This window comes from Numida meleagris, chromosome Z, assembly GCF_002078875.1.
Source record: "Numida meleagris isolate 19003 breed g44 Domestic line chromosome Z, NumMel1.0, whole genome shotgun sequence".
Classification (NCBI taxonomy): domain Eukaryota; kingdom Metazoa; phylum Chordata; class Aves; order Galliformes; family Numididae; genus Numida; species Numida meleagris.
The window spans coordinates 46,036,776-46,056,431 of NC_034438.1; the positions used below are offsets into that span (position 1 = coordinate 46,036,776).

The 19,656-nt window shown below is 38.8% G+C and overlaps 1 protein-coding gene across 10 annotated transcripts in view; it reads right to left on the bottom strand.

Annotated features, from left to right (window-relative positions):
- APC (APC, WNT signaling pathway regulator) overlaps nt 1–19,380 on the bottom strand; it is a 100,075-nt gene extending 80,695 nt beyond the window's left edge. For 8 of the 10 annotated variants that reach the window (XM_021381548.1, XM_021381546.1, XM_021381551.1 and 5 more), the window contains exon 1: nt 18,928–19,061. The gene's annotated coding sequence lies outside the window, so the exon portion shown is untranslated. Of the gene's footprint in view, nt 1–18,927; nt 19,062–19,274 lie in introns of those variants that run through there. The other 2 variants (XM_021381543.1, XM_021381542.1) reach the window with 2 other exon arrangements.

The window sequence follows — 19,656 nt, forward strand, 5'->3', positions numbered from 1 at the left end:
AATAACTCACATGCCAACCACGCTCATCAAGCAATGGTTTTAAATCATGTTCATAAATTGCAATCATGTTGCAGTTTATAACTAATTTCAGTGTGCAAATACCAGACAAGGATGCCAGAGAAGAAAAAGTTCTCTGTGCTTTCAAGTAAAATGCATACTGCTAACCTAAAAACTAAGCTTGAGAAGTAGGGTTAATTTTCACTACTTCTTTCTAGAGTGGACAATGTGAATATTTAAGATTAAAGGCTACATAACGTATTCCATTCATTTACAAACATCATATTGCATTTTCTGCAACTCTGAAAAACTATAATTTTTGGTCTGTGCAAAGATTGTTAGTCCTGGTGCTGGTTAGTCTGGTACTCCTCTGTCACTCAAGTCACTGAAGTCTGAGGGAATTCTGTGCTGAAAAGAAATGTCAGATTCACTGCTCAGTTGCCTGAAGTTCTATATTTATTCATGGAAGAAGTGAAGCTTAACCAGCAGCACAAATTCTCTAATACATTCTGCCAACACGACAACCGAGTAGGAGACAAAGCTTTCCTTTCCTTCCTCATAGTGATGCCTTTTCTACTCTGATTCATTTGAAAATGGCATCTTATGTTTTGTTTCCTGCGCACCTGCCTCTGATGCAAAATCCAACATTAAATGAAATTCAGCTTAGTATACAGCAATAATAAAATAATCTTCCTCATACTGTGTATTGCAGTTGGGTGAAAAACTAATATACAACTGAACTAGTAAATAGTATTGCAATACATACTCCATTCTATTTTAAAACTGATTTTTTAATGTACAGTATTGGCATCTAATAGAACTGACACTAATAAAGCAGGATTTGATACAGAAAGGTTGGGCTCTCAAAGAAAAAAAGCTCTGAAAGGAATTGTACAAGGGAAAGTCTTGCTTAGACTTCAAGAATAGCTAATCAAAATAAACAGGCATAAAGAACACGATGGTTTTCTCATTCTCTTGAAGATACCAGTGCCAAAAACCAAGACAGATCAAGCAATACCTACTCAGTATAACTTCAAAGCCAATAAAAAGAACAAAATCTCTGCATGTAAGATATTAAATCCCAGAGACACAAAATTTTAGCGTCAAGAAAATCATCACCCCAGTTTCCTCATCTCAAAATGCAGTTCTTCATATTATTTTGCACTGGGTCCCTGCACTACACCTAGAATAGCATTCTCATACAACCAAGAGGGAGCTGTGCTCCAGAAGACAAATTAGCAATCTTTTTTCATAAAATATTTGATGTAATCTGTACAGTATTTTCAAATTCACCATATAGATACAAATCCAGTCTGAGACAAAAAATAAGTTTAGCCATTAACTCAAACTTTTTTTAAATCCCTTGTCATCCAAATCTACTGATGCCAAACAGAAGCTCTCAGCAGATTGAGACCCACATGTTTTTAAAAACATAAAAGACATTCTCCCAAACATTTACTTGCTTCATAAAAATCAAGACTATTACAACAGAAAATGCAAGAAGTTTCCTGATTTTAGACAGTTTGACCATAAATGGTCCTATGTCCTCCCTCTTTGCAGTGCACCCTTTTCCCTACAAGTTTTTCCACTATTCCACATATTTAAAGCAATTGATATCACATTTTTATAGCTATCTCACACACAGCACTATTTCAGATTCTCTGGGCAGTGAGCAGGTTGGATAATGAGTTAAAGTCTCTCTCTCCCTGTTGCCAGGCACTGTAGTTGGTATTATTCACAAATGTGAAACGTAGTGTCACCAATTTAAGAGATCTCATCTTCAGAATGAGATTCAGAATCTTCATTACTTACAGAAGCTTTACACATTCACTTACATCATTTTCCAACCTTTAGAAAGGCGGTATAAGCAGACTTTATTAACATAAAATACACTGAAAACACTTTATATCTGTTTAATATATTCAAATTTCACCTCAATACAGAACTTGATAAACCATTATAGCAGCTGCTATAACCAAAGATTGCCTCCTTTAACTTTAGTTTAAAAATCACTGGAACAGTACATGCTTTCTGCTTTTCATTGCCAGGGAAATTGTGAAGATACTTTCACTTCTCACTACCACCTGAGCATTGTTCCCTCTGAGTCTTGTCCTTCCCACGTGACTAAGACCAGCAATAGTTTCTGTGTATACACAATTCTAATACTCATAACATGCTCTATCAGCATTATTTATTTCTTGATGATGTAGTGCTATCTTCCTGTATTTGTCCATCAGGTTTCTTTGAGAAACACCGTACGTTATTTCCCCATACAAATGATCTCAAACTATCAGCAGAAAAACGTTTTGTAAGGATCAAGAAACTGAAGTACCATCTTTCTCATTAACGTGCAGAAAAGAATGGAGAAAAAAAAACCTCAGTTCCTAATACATCATTCAGAACATGTGCACTGTCAACAGTTTACAGGCTGGTTTTGCCCAGTTCTGTGAGTAATGGGGTGGAGGGACCCACACCCTGGGAAAGGGGGGAAAAAGGAAAGGGTAGTAAGATGGGCCTAAAAACAAAACAGCGGCAACGAGCTGAGAAGGAAAGTTGATTTATAAATATAATATTGTAATACAAGATAACACAATATATTACAATAAAATTAAAATTGAGGCTAATGAATCAAATAAAATGAGAGAGTGTCCAGAAATTGAAGGTTGTACTCTAACACTGAAGGTGAGATGGGTAGGAAGCACACACTGCCATGACGAGCAGAAAGGAAAAAGGGGACGTCTTGTGACCTGCAAAGAGTTTTATCTTTCCCTTTGAATGGAAAACCAAAACACAAAGTCCTCGGGGGTATGTAGTTGTTCTTCTCTTCTGAGACAGTTATACCCAGAACTATCCATGATCCATGGAACCAGAGCATTAACTCTTTAAGTCCCAGTGTGCACTACATGATGTTATGATGTGGAATACTGATAACAAAAATCATAAAACCATGATAGTGCACTCAACTCTTCTGACCTGGGTCCTACAGAAATAAGCACAAAATTTCTGACTTGAATATAGAGAATCAGACAGTAAGTTGTTCTTGTAAGATTCTGTTATGCTAATGTATTAAAATTTCACTTCTGTTTTTCAGAAGGCTGTGCTACATGTTCCTGAGCTTGAGAAGATTCTTCCATAAAGATCTGCTTTGCACAGGGTCATTTAACAATGAGAAAGTAATATAACATAGCATAAGTTGAATGAGAAAAGTAGATAAATGTATTCTGCTTAATAATCTCATAAATAAGTGAGATTTACAGAAAGACATCACCTGCTTTTTACATCCATTACTAGGTAATGCTCAATTTGTTTGGAAATAATGTACTCTGATGACATTTCCCACTCATGCTTTCTTCTTTCTCACTATTTTTTTTCCATCTACATGCAGGTTTCTTCTTGCAGATTAAAAGAAATGAAGATTCAAGGAGAAAGACAAAAGACTGCTTCATTTTGGTCATGAGTTAGATCCAGTAAGGTGTCATAGGCCAATCTGTAATATTATAGATAAAGCACAGACACAGGTTGGGCAGAGAATGGCTCAAGAGCAGCCCTGAGGAGAAGGACTTGGGGGTGTCAGTTGAAAGACTCAAAATGAGCCTGCAATGCGCTCTTGCAGCCCAGAAGGCCAGCTGTATCCTGGCTCGCATCAAGAGAAGTGTGACCAGCAGGTTGAGGGAGGTGATTCTGCTCCTCTACTCATGAGACTCCCTCCCTGCTCCCCAGAGTACTGCATCCAGTTTTGGGGCCCCTAACACAAGAAGGACATTGAGCATTTGGAGCGGGTCCAGAGGAGGGCCACAAAGATGATCAGAGGGCTGGAGTACCTGCACTATGAGGACAGGCTGAGAGAGATGGGGCTCTTCTCAGAAGAGAAGGCTCTGGGGGGACTTATAGCAGCCTTCCAGTACCTGAAGGTGACTCAAGATACTCTAAACACAGTACAAGAACAATAACAGAAGAGATTTGTATAGCAAACAATAACACAAGTAAACTTGACCATCCACAAACACATTCCTCTACCTGATATAAAAGGTACATTAAAAAGTGTGGCCAGCAGGTCAAGGGAGGTGATCTTCCCCCTCAACTCTGCCCTGGTGAGGCAACATTTAGAATACTACGTCCAGTTCAGGGCTCTCCAGTTCAAAAAAGACAGGGTTCTCCTAGAAGGATTCCAGCAGAGGGCCACAAAGATGATAAAGGGCCTGGAGCATTTCCCATAAGAGGAAAGGCTAAGTAACCTAAGTCTGTTCAGCCAGGGGAAAAGAAGACTGAGAGGGATCTGATAAGTGTTTATAAATATCTAAAGGGAGGCAGGAGGCAAATGGATGAGGCCATGCTCTTCTTGGTAGTGTGTAGAGACAGGACAAGAAGTAATGGCCTAAAACTTGAACATAGGAAGTACCATACTAACATGTGGAAGAACTCCCTTACAAGAAGGGTGACAGAGCTGGAACAGGTTGCCCAGAGAGGTTGTGGAGTCTCCTTCTACAGAAATATTCAAGACCTGTCTAGACATCTACATCTGCAATATATTGTAGGGTACCTGCTTTAGCAAGGAGGTTGGACACTAATCTCTTGAGGTCCCTTCCAACCCCAGTGATTCTGCAATAAGGAATCCCATCTGACACTGGCTTTGTGTTCCGTTTACTATGGTTTCCTCATCTTCATCATTAAAAATGCCACATTGTATTTCTTCTGCTGCAGCTCTTTTCAAACACGTCAAGTAGCTTACCGTATTTGTGCTGTAATTACCACTTTTTATCCCAGCCATGCCTTGTGGGTTTTTTTCTTAGCAAGATGCATGTTACTTTTCCAGCCTTTCTTCTATTTTTTTTTTTTGGCTCTTTCAACAGCAACAAAGCACAACATTTATGAGACCTCACTTTTAATCCACTTTAGAGTACAAGTCTTTACTAGAATTTTTTTTGTTCAAATATCATCAAAATGAGTTGTTACATAACCTGGGCCTCACCTTGAAGACACCAGGAGTAAGTCAGATCAATGCTTTGCTGCACAGATATTCAATACATACATACATCAGCTCTTACCTTCTCAAACTTACTGCAGATATATTCATTTTATCCAACACTAATGATCTGCATTATTTTTCAAACATATTTGTATACTTACAAATACAGTACTCCTTCACAGAGAGCTCTGTTTCAGCAACATAAAACAAAGATGCAGAAAAATCAAAACTGATGATGCTTACTCAGTCCCCTAAAAGGCTACACTCTTGCAAAAAAATTTGGAAAAATTTGAAAGGTTTCTTAGTTTTTAAGTGTTTTTTCTCCTAGCTGCAAGCCAGGAAATTATCATTTGTCTGTAGTACATTCAGAAAGTAAGTTCACATTACACAGAAAAACTTGAGTTGACTTTCAAGTTTGGTTTATTCTACCTCACTGATTCATGTATATGCCCATCTGCTCATTCCAAACCCTCGGAAAGCTAAAGATTTACTCAATTTTTGGAAGATCTGCAGTGCTGAATATCTTCCATAAAAGAGTCCATGTCTAGTGCACCTCTAGGATTCTCCAGAGAAAATGTTTCACAGTAAAAATCTCTTCCTGAGGGGACTTTTTTTTATTATTTCTCCTTTCTTCCCTAACTGGAGGGGAAAAAGATTAAACATTTACAGAAAGATCAAGAATTTTATATTTCCCTTCACTTCGTGAGGAGTGCCAGGCTCTGGATCTGTCTTGTCTTCACTAGAGTGACCTTTTGTGAACAAAACACTTTATCTTAGCATACTCTGTTCTTAGCTGTAGCATAGCTTTTGACTGATTTACATTCCTACCCATGGCTGCACAGTCACCAGCTGCTCAGAGACTTACCCATAGTCGGACCCTGCAGAAGAAACTGAGTACAGGACAGCTATGGTTGCCAGAATTACATAAAAAAGCAACATGTTTTTTTTACACTTAGCATCAGCCATAAGAAGGCAGTGTTCACATCTGCAAAGGACAAACAGATGAATACATATGCAAATGGATAATCAGATTCAGTTCCTTAGTATACTGAAGTTGACAAGAGGTCACTACTAAGGAACACGATGCTACATGGTTAATTGAGCTTTACAGGCAACCTGTGAGCATCCCAGAACTTCATACCACTTTGACAAATGGAAGCTCTGTCATGTTGTTGGAATATTTACCTTTTTTCTTCACAGTCATCTTTTTCAGTCCTGCCCTTGTTTGGTTTGAACCAGATGTTCTTAATGCATGAGTTGATTTCTTGTAAGCATTCTGACATTTTAGCAGTAATAAATCAGTTAAAAATCTATTTAGCTGAAGGTCATCAACATGTGCTATATCAAGGATATTGAAAAGGACAAAAGGTCAACTTTTGTGGAATCCTGTAAGCAAAGACCTTTTACAAAAAGGTACACTAACCATCATTTTGCATGTTCATAGAGACAAAATAAGTCCTAGCTATAAGTCCTTAAAGGCAACTATAGGAAAAATTCTTGAAGACTGCTATATTAAGAAAATACTGTGACAAGGTCTAGAAACACCACAAAGATCTTCCTCAGTCATAGCTCTGAGTCTCATAATTACAATCTTTTAAACTCTTATATTTGAGCCTCACAGGCTCTTCAATGACAACTATATAAAGTCAATCTAAAAACTGTCCACTACAAGATAAATTGTTGAAAAGGAGTCTGAGTATACATATATTTTCCTTAAAAATCTCAAAATCCATGTTTTAGTACATAACAGAAAGTAACTATGAGCTCACAGCAGGATCACAAAAAGCCTCAATCTGCTAAGTAAGATTTAGTTGTATGGTTTACAGAGTGTAACTTAAAAAAAGCTTACTTGCTGCTAATTGATTATTTTTGTATACTGAAAATATTTCTAAGTCTGTCACAGAAGTTTAAAGGGATTGAGGATTCAATAATCAGAACCTTCTCCTGAAAATGGTTTGCATTTAGTTGACTTATATAGAGTTGTTACCAAAGAGTAATAACTAATCTAACACAGGATCCTCAACTAGAATTTATATTATTTTAATGTTAAAAGTAAAACCATTTCAGTTTAAATTCACCTTGTAATGAGCATTCCTAATTGAACTTTAGCAACCATAAGACATGTTATTTTACACAAGTAAAAATTTCAAATAAAATATTACCACAGCAATATTATTCTTTCCAATAGAATGGTAGGGGTTTATTTCTCAAGCTAATTTCTCCAGGGGGCAAAGAAATCTTCACAGTAGATATTTGTTCTGACAAGGATGACACAATGGGAAAGACTGGATGCCATTGACAAAATCTCTTCTGTCACACGAACAAAGTCCTGCAGTAACAGAACTGTCATGAACTGAAATATTCTTAAGTCTACAGATGAATTGTGCCTCTTTCTCACTTCCTATTTTTTTTCGATTTCCCTGAAGTTTGTTTTTTTTTTACTCTCTTGTGACCAAACATGTCTTATCATAAAAAATGTAATGCAGCATTCATTGCATGATAGCCATTCATCATATGAGGAAACATGTATGTGATTAAAGTCACCTGGATGAGTGATGTGACTGGAATTGCTGTGTGCCCAGACATGCACAAACTACACAGAAGGTTACACCTACGCTTCAGTCACAAACTAAAGCACAACTACAACCATCAAGTTTAAGCACATCCATGAAAGGCTGTATAGTATGTGCTTACTAAAAGACAAGTGAGCTACAAATGCACAGGCTTTCAAGTCTAGCTCTGGCAGATACTGTCAAGTTCTTTTATTTACTTCGCATCTCCCAAAGAGCAAATGTTTTCATGAAGCTCACTGCTAGCATTTACCAACCTTACTTTTCAGCTTACATACCCAGTAACAGTCTAAAGGCTGAGAGCAATGTTGTTGCTTCAGACAGGAATAATTTTCTTTATGGACATGAGGTTTGCCTAACATTGGTTAATTCTCAGATTAATGCAATATCATTATAAAACAACTTGAGACATACAGAGCAGAAGCAAGAATGATAGAAAGCACTATGTATGTTTATTGTACGATTGGTAATGAACATGAATTGAATAAAATTCTTCAAGCAGTGAAGGTGTAGGCCAACTGCCTGCATGGACAATTGTCTGCCTTTGCAAAGAATTCCAACACTTGCAAGTCACAAGTCAGAAAAGTTTGAAGCAGCGAAAATCTCAGTGAACAAAGAACAAATTTGAATGTTCCTCTGCTATCTACTCTCAGAGCAGTTGACTTTAAAGGCAAGAATATAATAGTGGAAAGTTAATGCAAAGCTAGCCATGGTAACCAGCATGTCAAAGGCAGATGCTTTTCCAATATTTTTTTTTAAAAGTTAGATAAAACATTCTACAATACCCAAGTAATCTTAAAAATAATCAGCGTAGCAAATTACCACCATGCTTTGTTGTCAACTAGTTTCAAGTCTTCCTTGATGCATGCACACTATACTGCCACATGGACTCTTCACTACCTTTGTATCATTGAAGGCCCTATTTCAGTAGTAAAGAAAAGATCTGGACATCTTGCTTACAAGTAAAATTAAGAGAGAGACTTGGAATAGTATAAAGACAGTCATGCACTTTTTCATGCAAATAAAGCAATACACAAATCCACTGGTTTTAGAGGAAGACAAAGTCTCTTTCTCTATTCAATTCATTCTTTTCAGCTTCTAGCACTTGAAACATTTTTTGGAAAAGGCTTTATGAATCAAGTCTAGTTCTCAAGGTCTTAACAAAGGCATTTAGACATTTAATTAACAAGCCATCACTCAGACTGGCATCTAAATCTTTTGTCAGAGACCTAATTCCATGCCAATTCAAACATCCTGTTAGTCTTATATTAACTAACTGGAACTCTCATAACATTCTGGCTACAGGGTAGCACTCATTAACACAATGGTGAGCAAAGTCTAACAATGCAAGGACAGACTGACCGCGTACACAGTAAATTTTAAAGGATATGCTAATATTAATAATACAATAACCTCATATATATGACCTGGTACTCAGGCATACTCTGTGTTTCCTGGTGACCTGGACGCAATCAGAATGACACCCAAGTGAAAACAAGATTTGATTAAATTAGAACTGTTTCACCAATTCCAAACTGAGTTCCAGATCTTTAAAGTTTCTGGAGCTGATGCTGAACAAAATTTAGAGACTTACACAAGTTAATTTAGTATCATTATCCTACTTTAACATTACTATCCTGAGTCATATTCAGTACATGGAATTTAAGCTGATGAACATACATAGCAATCCATATGTAGAAATAAGCTATATTTGGAACCAAAGGACAAAATGCAACAGCTAATGTCCTTTTTGAGCCTATATTTCTAGTTAAGACCTATGGTTTCCACAGAAATCACAACAGCAAAATCCAAAATGTAGAAAAATATTAGGGCAAAGGGCAGGAACTCCGGTTTTCTATTCTTGTAATTGTGGAAATTGTAATTTCACGTAAGTCTGAATCAACACTCTACCTGACTGGGCTAGAATTAGAGTCCTATACAATGAAGGGGTTGTATTTGAACAATTTGGATATGAGGGAGCAAAATCCCAACACATTATTTCTGCTGAAATAGGAGAGAGAATTTACACTGCTAAAAAAGTCAATTCAGTTTTGTGTTAAAAGCAACAATGTGGAAGGAATACGGTCATTCTGTTAGCCTCAGAACCTCACATATCTCAGAACTGCCTACTGACACTGCCTTTTTGGCAATGGTAGGTGCCAACTATACTATCAAAATTACTGCCACCAAGTGTTCTCACTCCAAAACTGCAGATGAGGCTACTGATGCCAAAAGTAATTAAGTTCTAACATATCAGCATTTTTTTTCCTGTAGATTAGATTCTCATATATTGTACCTGCTGACAGCCAACAATTTTATCAAACTCATTTCACAACCAAGTCTCTCATGATTAATACAAATTAAGATGACTTTACAAGAGCCCTTGGGTTTGCAAATTGTGGGAAAGAGCTTAGAAAGACCAGAGATTCTGAACACAGAACTTTCTGAGCAGCAAATAAGAAGCTGCAAAAAATCTCAGTGAGACAATGCAAGCATTTAACTCCAGAAACTCCACTATTCAAGGCATTTACAGTGTTTCCTTTGTGGAATGTCTAATTCAAATACCTAAACCTGTTTCTCCTTCACACTAAAAAACAAAGAACAACAAAAAGTTATAGTTCAAAACAACATTAGTCTTGTACACTTTCTAATACAGTGACAAATGACCACATCTACTCACATGCTTTGTGCATCATAAATGGAAATTTTCTATTTCAGACTGTAAAGACAAATTAGAGACAATACCTCCCTGAAGCAAGCAGTAAGCTGGAAGAGGATTATGGAAGTACTTACAGAATACACACTTCTCCTTAGGAATGGCTGTAAACTTTTCTTTCTCATGAAAAATGAGGTGCCTGTCTAGTTGATGCCTGCACTGAATAGCAAGAAGATGAAATAGCCAACATATTCACTAAAGCAGACCACAACATGATACAACAAAGATCAAACCATATGCTAGATCATCTACAGGATATATACTTCTCAATAGGCAACAATACCATGAAGGTCACCCACTTTCTTAGGCCTTTACAAAGCATTAAGCAGATTTCTGACAATATTTCAAAGCTTTGGAACTAGAACTCAGCATTTAATTGCACACAAAAAAAACCCAACAAATGAAGGACAACTATATTTTCCAAAACACACCTGATATTAGATGCATCTATTTTGAAAGTACCTAACTACAGGAAAAAAGTTAGTTTGATTAGCAGAGATCAAAACAAATAGACAATGGCAGTATTACACTAAGAAGTCAGCAACTTGAAGCAAAGTGGAAGTTATTCCCAAGACTCGCATCTGAACTTAAATCTATATGGACAGTGCTATCATGACCTGTCTCCATAATCACAGAATCATAGACTGGCTTGCGCTGGAAAGAACCTCAGAGATTACCTAGTTCCAACCCTTCCACAATAGGCAGAGTTGCTTACCACTACATCAGGCACTAGCTCAGATTGCTCAGGGTCCCATCCAACCTTGTCATGAACATCTCCAGGGTTGGGGCATTCACAGCTCCTCTGGGCAGCCTGTTCCAGCACCTCACTAACACTCTGGATGAAAAACTTCCCTGATATTTAATCTAAATCTCCCATATTTTCGTTTAAAGCCATTCCCCTCCCTCCCTTCTGTCTTCCTACCACTACCTACCCATGTAGGGTACTTCCTGTATTCCCTTTAAATATTGGAATTCCACAACGATGTCTCCCCAGAGTCTCCTTTCTCTAGAGTGAAGAAGTCCAGCTCTCTCAGCCTGTCTTCAGAGGAGAGATGCTCAAGCACTCTTATCATCCTCATGGCCCTCATCTGGACCCACTCAAACAGCTTCACATCCTTCTCATGCTGGTGGCCCAAGACCTGATTAATTCAGGTATTTTCATCAGACACTATACACATACAATACATCTTAGTGAGATTATGAACTTATTTAACCAAACTATTTCGCTTTGTCTTCAAAAGGTAAGTCTTATTTCACAGTCTGAAGAATCTCATCCTATTCAAAAATACACAAAGCAATGGAGATAACTTTTGTTGAAAGACGGTCTAGTTAAACTCCAGATGAGTTACAAGAAAGAAATGGTTCTGCTTTAAAACAGAACATTTTCAGATACTTTAAGCCAGCAAGGAATGAAATGAACTATTTAATAGATTAGGCAACTCTGATTCCAGATTTTTTTAAAATACAGAAGCATTTTTAATATTTAAACTATCACTGATAACTGAATGCTTCAGTGTTTTCATTATAATTCAAATGAAAGTTGTTATATCACACTACTAGAAGTCTTGATCACTAGAGCAACTATTACAGTAACAAGTAAAACAATGGACTCTTACATAACTTAATTCCTATACCGCTAAGTAAATAGCAACATGGTAAATTTATTTCCAGGATATCCTTCACATGTCCTCAAACATATCCAAAGAAAGTTCCAAGAATGTGTAACTACACACTAGGGCATCCTAGAATTTGCATCAATCTTGACAGTGGTTTATATACAAAAAGAACAGTAGATAAGACTGATGTAGAAAGATAATTCTACTCCCTCACATAGAACCTATATGCAAATGAAAAGAGCCATTTCATTATGTAGTCCTAATACAATAGCATATGCTACTGCTCCTTACGCTGTGCAATTTGGTCTTCAGGTCTATGCTGTGAAGAAGTAGTAACTAAAACTTACCCTGACCCTCTCCTCGCATAAAAGCACTGAAATACACGTGCAGTTGTACACTCACCTCAGTTTCTCACTGCACTTCTTCTGCAGCACTCTCCTCAGTCTCTCAGTTACAAGATGTAACTGCTCTTACCATTAAGAATTTTCCTTATAATCTTCATATACAGGTGTAACTGGCATAAATAACATTACCCACAATCTGCACAAACTTGGCAAATCTGTTCTGAGGGTAGAGTTCAGCTACAAGACAAGACATTGTAATCAATAATTTTACACCCACAATGCTGCTCTAGCAGCTGCTTATAACAAATGGGAGAACCAACATTACAACTGTTGAATTATGAAGAACAAACTGTTCTAATAGAGAAAGCCATAAGGTCATTACAAAGAGTGTTTATGACAAACTGTTAGTTGTAAAAATCCCAGCTTTGCAAGAATAAAAAAAATCTCTGCTCACTACATGCCGCATTCCCTTTTTTTTCCTCTTTTTAACACCTCTGGGCTTCTGGGAAATAATTACAACACAAACCCAATCCTTCTAGTTTCATGCAACGTGGAGGGACTACAAGCAACAATTCTGTTGTGGTAATATTTTGTTCCCATCAGAATGATGTTTCTGCAAGGATAATAAAAGTAGCAACATGGACTCAGAACTCTGTACTTGGGTAAGATACATAATACACAGAGTTTTTGTTCAGGTTCACAGTACTTTTGTCAAACAAAATGTAAATAAAATACAAGTCTGATGGGTAATTTCGACTAAAGCTATAAGAACGCTGAATATTACAGTACTTTTCACAGATTTTCACTACCATGTTTGAACCTCATTTGCCATATCTTTATTCATATTAAGACTTTTCCGTATTCCCAAAAAGCAGTAAAGAAAAATATTCATATACAAGAAATCATATGCCAAGAGACAAACAAAATATGGAGCAGGAATCCATTTCAGTGTATACAGTGACAGCTGTAAGTCTTACTCTGACATGCTTACTCAGACATTCAAATAATTTTATTAGACAGAAGTCACCCCAGTACTAAAACAGGAAGCTTGCCATATTAATGCAAACTCTAGTAAAAACTGTTAACGAAACTAGCCAGAGGGGCTTGGGGACAATGTTTGTCATTTTTCAATTGTCATGTCAAGTCATAAAACAATATATAACTTTTAGCTAAAGCTTGAAGTGTAAGAACAGTAAGTAAGAATAAGCATGTGTAAGGAATACAGTTGAGTTTGTGTAAATTTTGTATACGTTAACTTGGAATTTTTCTGTATATATATTTTTTGGTATAGGAACACCTATCATATATAAATATAACGTTACCATTTAAGAATAGCACTGCATATCTCTAAACAGTTTTTTAGCTGAAGCCCTTTAAGTGGAAGAACAGCAGCAATATGGGATCTCCATAGCAAGTGTTTTAGAGAAAAGGAAAAGCTCATGTGATCCTGAAAACCTTTTTCAGTTAATAAAAGGAGAGCTAACTCTCACAATTTATCCTTTCATGATTTCTTTGCACTCTTGTTACACAACAATGAGAAGTCCTAGTTTCCTTCCAGTTCTCCCAAAATGCCAGTTACTACAAAAAGGCCAATTAACAGGCAAATTCAGTTTTGCAAGACTCAGCACCCTGCAGAATCTATTTAAAGCAACCAACACTCGTAGCATTAATGGCATAAATAAGCTTTTTATTTATATAAAATATTCAGAAAAAGTGTGCAACTTTCACAAGAAAAATATCTCAGAAAGTCTTAAGTGGTGATTTACCGTGTCACAGGAGTTCTAATACAGATTAAGAATAAGAACTTCATATTTCAGAAGAAGTCACAGTATTAAGAGGGACATCATTACACTAATTTAACACAAGTCTAAATTATTTTTGTTCTGAATTACTAAGTCTACCCAAGAAAGGTCTCTTTTTTCAGAGATTGACATTCTATCAATTTGTAATTCAGGTTCATCCCAGAAAAACAACACTACATTTCATACACCTTAAAACGCTATCTGTGCTCAAAATTTTAATTATTTAATTTACTGTTTCCATAAATAAATTAAACTACTTTCTGCTCTATTACACCTAATTCAAAAGATATTCATTTAATTTTGCTTCTCACCTTCCAAAAATCCACACGGAGATAAACGCAAAATAAAGCCTCTCCACTCTCAAAGAATGTTCATGCTTTTCAAATTTCTCATTTCTGCTACCTAATATTTAAACAACTAAAGACAAAAATGAAAATACTCCTTGAACCCTATTAATCTTTGGTGGTCAATTCAAATTGTTATATACTAGTCTGGTGATCATGATAAGCAAGCAGTAGAACTATTGTTACAGTAGCACGTGGACATAATGAAACCTAACTTTTTGTCAGCTGAAAAATACTCTCCCTGCTAAACATCAGGGGTCTGTATTTTCTGCCTGATAACTTTTTTCTCCAGTTACACTTGATACAACACGCAGACTTTTAACTAAAACTGAATGACAATCACCCAACAAAGTTTCACAACAGCACACAAACTATTTTAACACTGCCTTAACAAACACAACATGAGTTGTAGACATAACTGAAGTTAATCAGAATCAAAACCCTAACAGAATTAAATATCAGGTCATTAGAAGTGAAACAGGATTCAAAGCTAAGAGTGTCTTTACTTTAGTACAACTACAGTAAGGTGATGGTGAAAATAATATGAATTTGAACAGCAAATTACTAGAAATCTTTTAAAAATTAGTTACAACTATCGGATTCCATTTCTGAGCTGAGTCCTTGCATATTCACTTTCACTTTGCATTTTTATACTTATAATGGAGATTTCATTGAAAGCTAAGCTCATAGGATACACTTTCTTCCTTCTCACATAATACCAACAGCCTCATTGAAACATGAAACATTAGTGGTGTACATTGTCCTCACCAAGTTGTTTACCTATCTAACATCAGTCCACTCATCCACTGCTTACTCAGTCACCACTGTACAAGTTACTAGAAAGGATACTATGAAAACATGATAATCTGATACAAAGAAAAAAGGCATTGCTTCCTATTGTCCAAGATACAATTCAAAGAATATAAGGCCGAACCACAACAAAAAAATGGATCCTCACATTGAGTTTCATATGGGCTGAGTGAAGACCAAATTAATGGACTTCCAGTGTATAATGCTATGGAACAACTTTTACAGTTTAGTTTGCAAGTCAAAATTACGAGATTCATACTATCCTAAATCAGTGCTATGCTTTCACATGCCACTCCTGCTATTTCAGAATTTCCTACCATAAAACATTTCAAAAAGCACATGTAACACTTGTGTGAGTAATTCCTCCTTGCTCAGCTGCTTGGAACAAGTTAACTGCTGTAGAACAGTCCAAACTAGACCAATTTACTCTAAGTTAAGAACTTCCAGAGTCTAGTCAAAATAAAGTTAGTCAAAGATTTTCCTCTCTTGTTCAGTTATAGGAGTAAGTTTTATTATTCTATTTAGTTTTAAACATAATTGGACCACTCTTTCACACAAGATTATCTGGATAACAAGAAGCTTCCAGTAAGCTTTCTAGAAAGTATATCTATATATGCAAATACATACACATTTTTCAAAGTAGTCACGAGGTACTGTAAACACAAAATGTGGATGCTTGCTAACAGCAACTAATTTAACAATAATACTGATTTAAATTGAGTATCTAAAGCTTTGTGCACCCTCTGGCACAGCACATTGTTGATGGCACTGGAGTTTGGTAACCTAAGAAACTGCAACTGTGACATTAACTACTTGACAAACACTTTGTGCAACAAATGCTCAAGTATCCAAACTGAATGTACTTGAGCATGTATTTCATTGCATTTCTTAAGGCATGTTCTTATTCTCAATAGTATTTATTACTGTAATATTTAGAAATAAAATCATCAAGATATTAGCATTTGAATTTCCAGAGTTCTGGCTTGTTTCTTTCATTATACCATTAACTATAAGAACTTTTACCAAGTAATGCCTTTATGATTGCTTCTGGAATGTAATGTAAAATTCAAGGAGCCCAAATACTCACTACAGCAAAGTCTTTCTTTCCATGGCAGAACTATTCTACAGTCTTCATCATAAATATAGGAAAAGAAACAAATCAAGAAACTTGAAATGATGATTTCAAGGAATATGTGCCTGCCAAAGAGCTAAGACAGGATTCTGAACTTCAGAAAAGCAAAATTACACCTGTTTAAGGAAGTACTGGATGAGATCCCCTGAGAAGCTGTCCTTAGAGACAAAAGAACAGAGCAGAGCTGACAGCCCTTTAAAGACACCTTTTTGAGAGCACAAAATCTCTCCATCCCTCAAGCATAAGAAATTGAGCAAGAGAGACAGGAAGCTGGCATGGCTGAGGAGGGACCTGCTGTTCAAACTGAGGAAAAGAAGAAGAATAAGAAGTAGTGCAAGCAGGGATGAGTGGCCTGGGAAGAGGCGTGAAAAACAGAACAGGATTCTACAGGTACACTGGTCAATAAATAAACATTAAGGAGATTGTACCCTTCTGATAAATGAGAAGGGAGAAATGGCAACAAAAGACATGGAGAAGGCTGAGGTACTCCACAAATTCTTTGCCTCAGTCTTCACTATCAGTCACACACTTCACACACCTCCAGTCTTGGTGCAGCAAGGGTTAGGGGAGAAAAATCCCTCCCACTGCAAGAGAAGAGAAAGTTTGTGACTACCCAGTGAGATTGAATGTGTACAAGTCTATGGGGCAAGACAGCATTTGTCCCAGGGTCCTGAAGGAACTGGATGACATTGCAAAGTCACTCTCCATGATACGTGAAAAACAATGGCTGTCAGGTGAAGTCCTGGTGATTAGAAAAAGAGAAACATTGCTTCTATTTCCAAGAATGGGATAAATGAAAACCTGAGCTTGTTCAGTCTGGAGAAGAGAAGGCTCTGGAGAGACCTCACCATGGCCTTCCAGTACTTTAGTGAAGCATATAAAGAGGAGGTAGGCTTTTTTACATTGTCTGATAGTGATAGGGCAAGGGGGGAAGTTTTTAAACTAAAAGAGGGGAGATTTCAATTAGATGTTAGGAGAAAATTATTCACTCAGAGGGTGGTGAGGCACTTGCACAGGCTGCCCAGAGAAGCTGTGGATGCCCCATCCCTGGAGGCATTTAAGGCCAGGCTGGATGGAGCCCTGAGTAGCCTGATCTAGTGGGCTGCAACCCTGCCCATGGCAGGGGATTGAAACTGGGCGGTCTTGAAGGTCCCTTACAATCCAAGTCATCCTATGATTCTTTGATCTCATGGTATTCACTGTAAGATGACTAATGATTCTTACATGTTCAGGACTGGATGAAACCATTTGGCGTGCATACACTTTTCTCCAAACCCCATTTAAAAATACAAGATTACAGCACCTGAATAAGTTCTGCTTCTCTTTCAATTAGTGATCTAATCTTACTTGACCTTTGCCAAAACTCTAAGTTACAACCACCTGAAAAAAGCTTTCAAACTAGTGCTTCTCCACTGGTGCACAGGAAAAAAAAAACCTCTCTCTTATTCACTTCGTAGTTGCAAGAAGTGTTTACATGAAATCAGCTTTTATAAAGTTTTAGTTTTTGAGAAGTTGAGTTTCCAGGACAGCTTTACTAAAATGCTTGTCCTCCCAGTTTTACAGGCCACTACTATCACACTGTTCATAATTATTAAGGGCAGCAGGGCAACAGCAAACAAGTCATTACACAGTTAATTAAATTTGCATCTCTACTTCTCTATTACTCTGTGGTTACATTACTCTGTGAAGCTGACGTTTACCCCAATCTCGACTATTTCTCTCTACATTCAAACACTTCTGAAGCTACAAATATCAGCCGAGGCTAGAATGACTTCAATAACTACAGTTTAGTCAAACCTGTACAGATCCACCCCTCACCTACAAGTCTCTTAACGTCTTTTTAAGAAAGGAAGCAATTGAAAAAGCCCCTACTCGCAGAATCATAGACTGACTTGGAATGGAAGACACCATGAAGCCCATCCAGTTCCAACTCCATGCTGTGGGCAGGGCTGCCACTCACTAGATCAGGCTGCCCAGGCAACCCCAACTTCTCTGGGCAGCCTGTTCCAGTGCCTCACCACTCTTTAAACAAAGAATTTCCTCCTAAAATCTAACAAATGCTCCCCTTCTAATTTAAAGCCTTCATTCCTTGTCCTGTCTGCCCATCTAAAACACCTGCATTCACCCTGTTCATAAGCTTCCTCCAAGTACTGGAAGGCCACAAGGAGGTCTCCCTGGAGCCTTCTCTTTGAAGTCAAAGTCTAACCCAACAGCTAGAGAAAGGTTTTTGCAGGTTAAGGACGTTAAACCTCTTCAAGGAATTGAGCTGATGAGCTCTACCCCAGAACTAGTCAGTGGGCCTTGCTACCATTGCCTTCCTAGTTCAGCAGCATTTCAGTCACTAAGTCCTTGAATACTTCGGGGCAGATTTTAAAGTTCAAAACCATGAAGTAAAGTCATATCACACAACACTACTGCTACTAACGGCTCTGTTGTGCGACCGACAACCCACGACCAGGCTTCGGGGGCGAGAGGGCCAACATCTAAGGGAGGCAGTCGTGCCCGGAGCAGGGACGGCCCAGCTCGGCCGTCCAGGCAAACAGCAGGCGGGGAGCAGGACCACGCGCCTTCGGGACAAAGCCGGAAGCGCTCAGGGTGAGGGTGGGGAGAGCTGCGGCCCAGGTACTCACCTGTCTGCCTCGTTCCGCCCGCCCGGCAGCGCCGCCGCGGCTCCTCGACGCCTCCCGCCGCGGACCCACGAAGCGGACCCCCAGGGTGGCCTGAAGTGGCGGCCGAAGGGCGCGCATACGCGGCGCGGGCTCGGCGACCGCTCCCCTCCTTACCGGCGACGGCCGGTCCCTGCCCCGTCTCCCCAGCTCCCCATTCCCGCGGCGACCTATGGGCGGCCCCAGCCTCCTTCCCAAGCTCTGCACGGACCCAGCCCTCACAGGGCAGCCTTCTCCCTCGGGAGCGCCTAGGCCGCAGCACCAGCGCCCACCCACCACACGCTGCCCCGGCTCCCAGCCGCCCCTCTCACTCGCTACCCCGGGTTGGTCTCCTCGCCGCCATCTCGCCCGAGGGGAGAAGGGAACGCGCAGGCTCAGACGAGGAAATCCCAGCTGCGGCGGCGACGCGCATGCGCGGAGGCGGGAGAGCATCCGCCCCCGCCGGACGGCACGCGCATGCCTCGCGAGGCGCGCGGACGTCAGTGGGGTGCGGGGTTTGGGACTGCGCCGTGCCACGCCACGCCACGCGAGTGCTGACGGCGCGTTTGGGAGCCTGAGGTAGCGTTTGGATAGTGACAGAAGTCGTTCCTGAGAGGCGCTTGGCTCGGCTATAGAGAATAGCGTGCTGTCAGGTGTAGGAGAGGAATGTCTGTTGCCCTGCAGAAAGCGATTGTATGTACGTGTGCAGTGAGG